Source organism: Dasypus novemcinctus, chromosome Y, assembly GCF_030445035.2.
Source record: "Dasypus novemcinctus isolate mDasNov1 chromosome Y, mDasNov1.1.hap2, whole genome shotgun sequence".
Lineage (NCBI taxonomy): Eukaryota > Metazoa > Chordata > Mammalia > Cingulata > Dasypodidae > Dasypus > Dasypus novemcinctus.
The window spans coordinates 17,555,709-17,563,133 of NC_092216.1; the positions used below are offsets into that span (position 1 = coordinate 17,555,709).

General features: G+C 31.9%; 1 pseudogene; it reads left to right on the plus strand.

The window, feature by feature from the left end:
• LOC139438268 (lysine-specific demethylase 6A-like) overlaps positions 1-5,902 on the plus strand; it is a 58,992-nt pseudogene extending 53,090 nt beyond the window's left edge.
• Positions 5,903-7,425: the final 1,523 nt, after the last annotated feature.

Genomic DNA, 7,425 nt, shown 5'->3' on the forward strand with positions numbered 1-7,425 from the left:
TAATAACCACCCAGGACAACTCCAAGTCCTGAAAATCCTCCCACATCATATCTCTTCTTTCTCTCCCTATCCTCAGCGGCTACTGTGACCACTTTCTCCACCTCAATGCGAAAGAAAGAAAGGAAAGAAAGGAAAGAAAGGAAGAAAGAGGGAAGGAAGGAAGGAAGGAAGGAAGGAAGGAAGGAAGGAAGGAAGGAAGGAAGGAAGGAATTTTTATAGTAATAACCATTTAATAAAATATATATGTAGCAGAGCTATATCTAACTTCATGGGGAAAATTAAATATTTCATTGAGAGTTAATATCTAATGAAATTAATGGAAAAAACAAAAAAGGTAATAACATTCTTGAGTCAAAACTTTCAAGCCTTTGTTTTCATTAGCACAATGAAAAAGGGGTAGCAAAATTGACAAAGAGACAAATTTTACTAATGGTAATATTGATATCTAGACTTTTGGTGCAAGTTATTGTTTAAATATTTATTGGTGAAAACCAAAGGGTAAAAGATATTAAAGGAAAAATTGGGGTCCATATTTGTTCTTTAGGTTAGAGAATAAATTGGAAAATTATGGGTAAAGAGTGTAATTTTGTCATTCATTTATATGAAATGTAGATAATGTATTTTGTTTAATTTTTCTTAAATGATGTAAGAACTCAAATTATTTTAAAAATTATCAAATGTTCTTAATTACGAGTCCAAATATCCTGTAATTACAGTGTATTTGTAAATGCCCTATAATTAAACTGGGATTTAATTTAGGCTTTCTTATTTTTCTCTTAGTTTTCAAAATAAATATACAGCCCTTGTTTCTTCTAATTTTTAAAAAAGGAATCTTGGTAAAAACAGTTTGTCTAACAGCAGCATTTTGTTGGATAAATGTCCACCTCCAAGGTTACAGTCTACACCATACTCATCCTTGCCAAAGGACACATTGAATCTACTCACACCTGGTATTTATGTGAGCCCCAGTTTCTTAGAAATAAATGAAATCAGTGTTGGAATTTAATATCTTTAGAAAATAGAACACACTAATTATATATGTATGTATTTAAATCAGAGAGTATGCATGGACATATCTTGAAAGTTTTGGGGTAAATATGTAGTATTCAAGGGATGAGAATACCTGTCATCAATCCTCAGGCAAAATTCCTAATTGTATTTTTTTTAAAAGATTTATTAGAACACAGGCATGTATTTTATTTTAATTTACATGGAGTGTGTATGGTTGTTTTCATTCAAAATATAATGGAAGTCTACTTAAAGAACTCTCTGAAAATACTTAAAACAGTTAAAAATTTTAAGTATAACTTTGTGAACCATAATATTATAATGAGAGATGGATAATACCATTTAAAAATAAATCTAATTTTAAAATGAATTTATTCACCAGAGACATTTTTAGGTCTATTATATCATAATGATGAAAGTAAGGTCTCTTAAATAGTGTCTCTTAAATCAAGAGATAATGATAAAATATTAAAATTTATACCAATAAAATATCAATTGTTAGCATTCATTGTAGATTTTACAATGCCAGATGGATGAGAAAATGAATATGGAGTTGCTATTAATAATTAAAGAGTCATTTTTCTGAGATCTAACAAAATATTTAATTTTGCAGTTGGAAAATAAATGTGATGCTTTCTTTCCTCCATTACATCAATTTTGTACAAATCCTAACAACCCTGTTACAGTAATCCCTGACCTTGCTGGAGCTCTTAAGTTAGGTAAGCTTTTAAAAGTGATAAAAAGTTTGTATGTTTTCTCTATTATCTTTTTTCTATTAAATATTTTTAAATTTACATATGCCATTCATACATGAACATAATTGTATAGTAAAAATTGTGAACTTACAAGAGAGTCACGCATATCATCATATAGGACTTTTTTTCCCCCAGGATTTTCAGTTTTTATTTTGATGGTGTCTCCCCACACCCCTCTTCCCTTATATATATAACATTTTAAGCATATGATATAAATAGAAAAAGGTGAAATTATTGCTGAAATTTTAGAGGCATTTAAAATGTTTAATTTCGTATAAACTATGCAAAGTTAGTGCTTTTTATCAGATAATAGAAGTTTTGAACATAGGAAAAAGATGAAATTAGACCCTACTTATAAATACTATACTTCTTCAGAGTACTGAAGCATTATGGTTAGATCCAGGGTTTCAAGGGATTGTTTTGCAAATTTGAGCATCACATGATTCAGTGAAATCTTTTACGAAATGTCTGGAGCTCCATGAAGTGTTATTTCTTTTTTATTTTTTTAATACTTTTGAAATACATTTACAAATTTAATTGTAGTTACTAACAACACTTATTTATCTATGAAGATCTTGGACTTCACCAAAACTTTGGTAGGAGCTAACAATGAACATATGGTAGAAGGACACAGTTGCTGCAACCAGTAGATGAAAACTGGGACCCTACTGGAACAAAGAAAATATGGTGTTGTGAAAGTAATAGATCTCATACTACAATTGCTGAATATGTACAGTACCAGGCTGCCTCATTTCAGGAGTCTTTGAGAGTAAGTATTCAATATGGAGATTTTTATTGGAGTTGTAAAAGGGCACATGACCGCTGCAATATATTTGTTTTATGCATATAAATTATACATAAATTTTATAATTTGCAAACTTATTAAACAAGACTTTCACAAACTTTAACTTGATTAAATACACATGATTATATAGAAATAAAAATTAGTCTTAACAAGGCATCTCCCTCATTTGTGTAATATTTCTATTTAGATGGATAACCCATTTCTATTTAATATTTGCTGAATATCACTTGTAATTATGAAAGGAATTATGTGTGCATCTCACACATACAGACATGTTTCCATTGTTTTTAATCTGAAAGACACTTCACCAAAAGCATTAGTATCGTAAGATGAATCTCAGTGGGAAAAGTAGAAATTTTACAGAAATGTCTCATAATTTGTGGGGAATAAAAATTATCAAAAAAGCATAACCATAGGATTGTTATTAAAGACTCAATAGACAGTAAATAGGTTTAGAATTACGAACCTTGTGAAATCTTTTGCAAGTAAAGTATCTATTGTGATTTTCCTATTAAATATATTTTAGTTTGTTTTTTCAGATCTCTATTAAACTATGAAACAGAACTTCTGAATAGTATCACAGATTTAAAGTTGCAGAAATGTTATTTCTTAAATGCTCATCTTTATTGTTTTAAACTTCATCAAAATTTTATAACTGAAATGATTAAAACCTTTAAATTTTTAATCTGCTACTAGTTTATGTTTAGAAAATGTTTGAAAGTCAACCCTCAGTTCACATTTTTTAATCTGGTTGAAATAATTAAAGCAAATATTGTGTTCTTTTCTGAGTGATACTTAATAAAAGCTGTTAATGTAATTTTTTGTGAGTGGTAGAGTTCCCATTTTTTTAAAAAATGTTAATTGTTCTACTTTTGAGGTGCTTCAACTACAGGATTATGTATTGTCAGAAAAGAATAAGCAGCTAACAGAGATTAAGGTAAATTGTTTTACAATATTTGGAACTGAAAAAAGAGAAAAAATATTTTATTATCTTTTGCAGCAATCAACATTTAATGTGAAAAACTTCACAGATATTAAGGAAGTATACATTTTTTATTTTTTTTAAATTTATTTCTTCCACACCCTACCTCCCCATTGTCTGCTCCCCTGTCCATTTGCTGTGTGTTCTTCTGTGTCCTTGTTAGGCCTCAAAGCAAGGCCTTTATGGATAACCAGAGATGGCATGAAGTAAACTTCAACATGAGAGCTAGGCAAACTCACATTTATTACATCCGCAGAGGTAAGGAGCCAAGGCCAGTCCAAAGTGACTCAGACCTGACTCCCCGTGCTGCAGTTTCACCCTTGCTTAAATATCCAAGTTATTACTTAGCATTTGCTTTATTAATTAGTTTTTATACATATGAATGAACACACATAGTTGGTATATAATTGTGTGATTAGTATGCTCAGGAAATCATGCTTGCACATACATTCATGATCAAGAAAGGGGTGGATAACTCCTCCCCTGGGTGGGAATTTTACTATGTTAATTAAGCAAGTTGAAGTGAGGACAGCAAGGGGCTGTTTCTGTGCAGGTCCGGCCAACTGGTTGAAGCTGATTTTCATACTTCAATGCTTCAACAGGATATTCTTGACCACCAAAAGTGGAATTTGGCCCAAAGAGAGGGTTGCATTTCATTACCTTCTGATTTACATACAATTCTTTTCTTTGTATCATAGTAACAGGGAGAGAAACAAGTTACTTTCAGGTATTTGGTCATCCTACATCCATCATCCTCTTGCATTCTCAGCAACACCGTAATCTGTGTCTCTTTTGGTGCGTCATGTTGGTGCATCAGATCTTTGTGTGTGTGGCACCACTTCTGGGTAGGCTGGGCTTTATTTGCATGGGGTGGCTCAATGTGGGGCACCCTCCTTTTGCGTGGGGTCCCCCCTATGTGGGGGACACCCCTGCGTGGCACAGCACTCTTGTGCACATGAGCACGGAACATGGGCCAGCTCCACATGGGTCAAGGAGGCCCGGGGTTTGAACTGCAGACCTCCCATGTGGTAGGTAGATGCCCTATCCATTGGGCCAGGTCCACTCCCCAAGTAATATGCTATTACATATAGCATAATCTTTTTTCCCCTTAATTATTTTTACATTTCTCTTTCTTTTCACATACTGTTTTCATTTTTCATATCTTCTTAAATTTCACTTGCTATCACTGTAAAGAAAATTGATGTCATTTAGAAAACTTTTTCAAAGTAAATTTAGAATAGGCACATACTTCCCTTATAAATTATCCTATTACCTGAGGTTTATATTAACTTTATGACTGATGGGAAAGTTTAAGTAGTATGTTATTGAGCTTTGAGTTTTCTTGAGTTTTTCTTTAATGTGACCATTAAAGATATTTTCATATGAAATCAGCCTATAGAAAATTAGTTTCTGAACAAACACTACTCATGTAGAAATCAGCATTTATTCATGTGAATTAGGAAATGATATAATATTCTAAGCAGGAATATTTTTGCTTGAACTATAGGAAGAAAATGAGAAAAGAACTCATCAAAAAGACTATTTGGATAATGAATCCACATCTTCACATAAGTATGTAACTTTTGGGGTCCATCATGATTTCCATTAAAAGGCATGAATTTAATATTTTCTCTCTTTTTTTTTAATATCTGGGAAGAGGAATATAGAACCCTTTAAAACCATAAAGTCTGGGACCAACATTGACCTTTCAAATGATAAAAAGTAAGTAATTTCATCAGTAATATTTCCTTGAACTAGAGCAAAGAGAATTAAGGACTGGAAATTGTCTAGTTTCATACTCTTTCATTCCCAGTCATTATTCTTTCACTTTATAAAGCTTTATCTAAAAGTTGTTGTAGTCTTAAATTATTTTAAAACATTCTGCAATTAGGCTTTTTCTTCTTTCTTATGAATATAAAATCCCTCATTATATGTTAAGTATAAAATAAAATATAAACGATTTCATCCATTTACTACATTCCTTTTTAAGTAATTATTTTTACACAGTAATTGTTAGAAATTTTTCTTGGGAATATATTGAATAGTCCAGTACTTTGTGAAACTGCAGTAGTAAAATATTTATAGATTTAATTGCTTTTCTGATTGGAACATGAGATTTATGAGGAAATGGCTACACTGTATCTCACAGATGTTTATGCCATGATTTTACTTTTAATCTACTATTTAATTTCAGCTAGAGAATACAGCTACATGAGTTGACCAAATTTCTTGCTGTTGTTCATGTGGTGCAGCAGGAAATGTTTTAAGCCATGTGGGTCATACCATACTGTGTGTGAATACAGTTCAACTCTTCATGAAGTTCCAGGGAGTCAAACACCAGGTGATTTTTGAGCTAACATATCTTGTACAATTGAAAAATTAGTTTATCAAATGTGAAATATGCAGGGAGAAAACAGATTCTTTCCATTTATAGTGAATGAAGTTCTTGTAATAGCTATATTACTTAACATATGTAAAAATGTTGAGTTAGTTTTGTAATTTAGGTTAGAGTGTGCTTTTATCCTTTTTACATATAATGACCTGAAACAGAAAATTGTAAACTAGAAATGGGTGTGTCATTAGGGTACTGACTGAATGAAGCCACTTATGACTTTATAGAACAAATCTTCTTCCTGTTTATTGCAAGATAATTGTTTTTCCAGAGGTTTTCCATCACATTTGAAATAATTTATTGTGTATAATCACAATGTCATGACCAGCACTTAAAATCTGTGATATACTTATATTTTGTTCTCTATTATGTTTCATTTTTCTAAAAATGTAATTCACAATTCCCTAATGTGTAAGTTAGCAAACTTGTTCCGTAAAATCATATAGTAAATTCCTTAAGGCTTATAAGGCAAGAGGTTAAACTGAGGGCATTATGTAAGTCCTAGCATGTAAAACAAGAGAAAAATCTCATTTCCTGAATTTGTATTGGTGAGTATCAAAATACAATAGTTGAGTGTAGTTTTTCTGGTAAAAGTTCTTGTTTAACTTTAAACAGCATAGGAAGCATACCAGGCAGGTTCATGTTACTTATACTAAAAAATGTCATGTTATGATTTTGTGTTGGGTACTTTTTTAGGTTAGTTCTAACTTGCCTAGTAATTTGTGGTTGAATTGATTAAGAAACATTATGAAGCATGTCACAAAAAAAAGGTCAATTAGTGGATAGTGACATGGTGAATTTTTGGTCTTCTTATTCAGAAAAACTAGATTCTCAGTCCACAGCTCAGAAAATTGCAATAAAATGTCACTGTTGCTGTTTTTGATAGGGCAAGTCAGGTTATTAAGCTTCACATTTCTGATAAAAAATCATGGAAGTAATGGCTAAGTCCATAGGAATGACATAAGAATTTTTTGGCTAATGAATAATATGTATAACAATAGGCTTTATATTTTGTAAAAGTTTTATAAATGCTTCCATTAAGGTTTTTTCACCATCAGTTGTAAAATATCTTTAGATTCTTGCCACTCTATTAGAGAAAGAAGCAAGACTACCCAGAGTGGGCATCCAGAATTCCTTCAGTTATTGAAAGGATCTCATCCACCAAGACAACAACCCATGAGCACCTGAACACATTCATGTTCCATAGGGGCATGCCCCCACCACTGCCCCCAGCAGTGACCCTCCCCTGCCACAGATGCAACCTTCTGCAATCCAAAACCTCCCCCAAAACAAGGTCGAATAAAGAAATTATATAATTTTTAAATATTAAAAACAAATTTTTGCGTCGTTCCTTTCATCATTGTAAGATCCTCCCTTATGAACCTATTCTCCTGCATATGAATGCAATCTTCCTAAACTTTATAATCCCTGGACCTTTATTTCTTGATTCCGAGTGAGGTAGTCTATGTTGTTATTCTAAGCA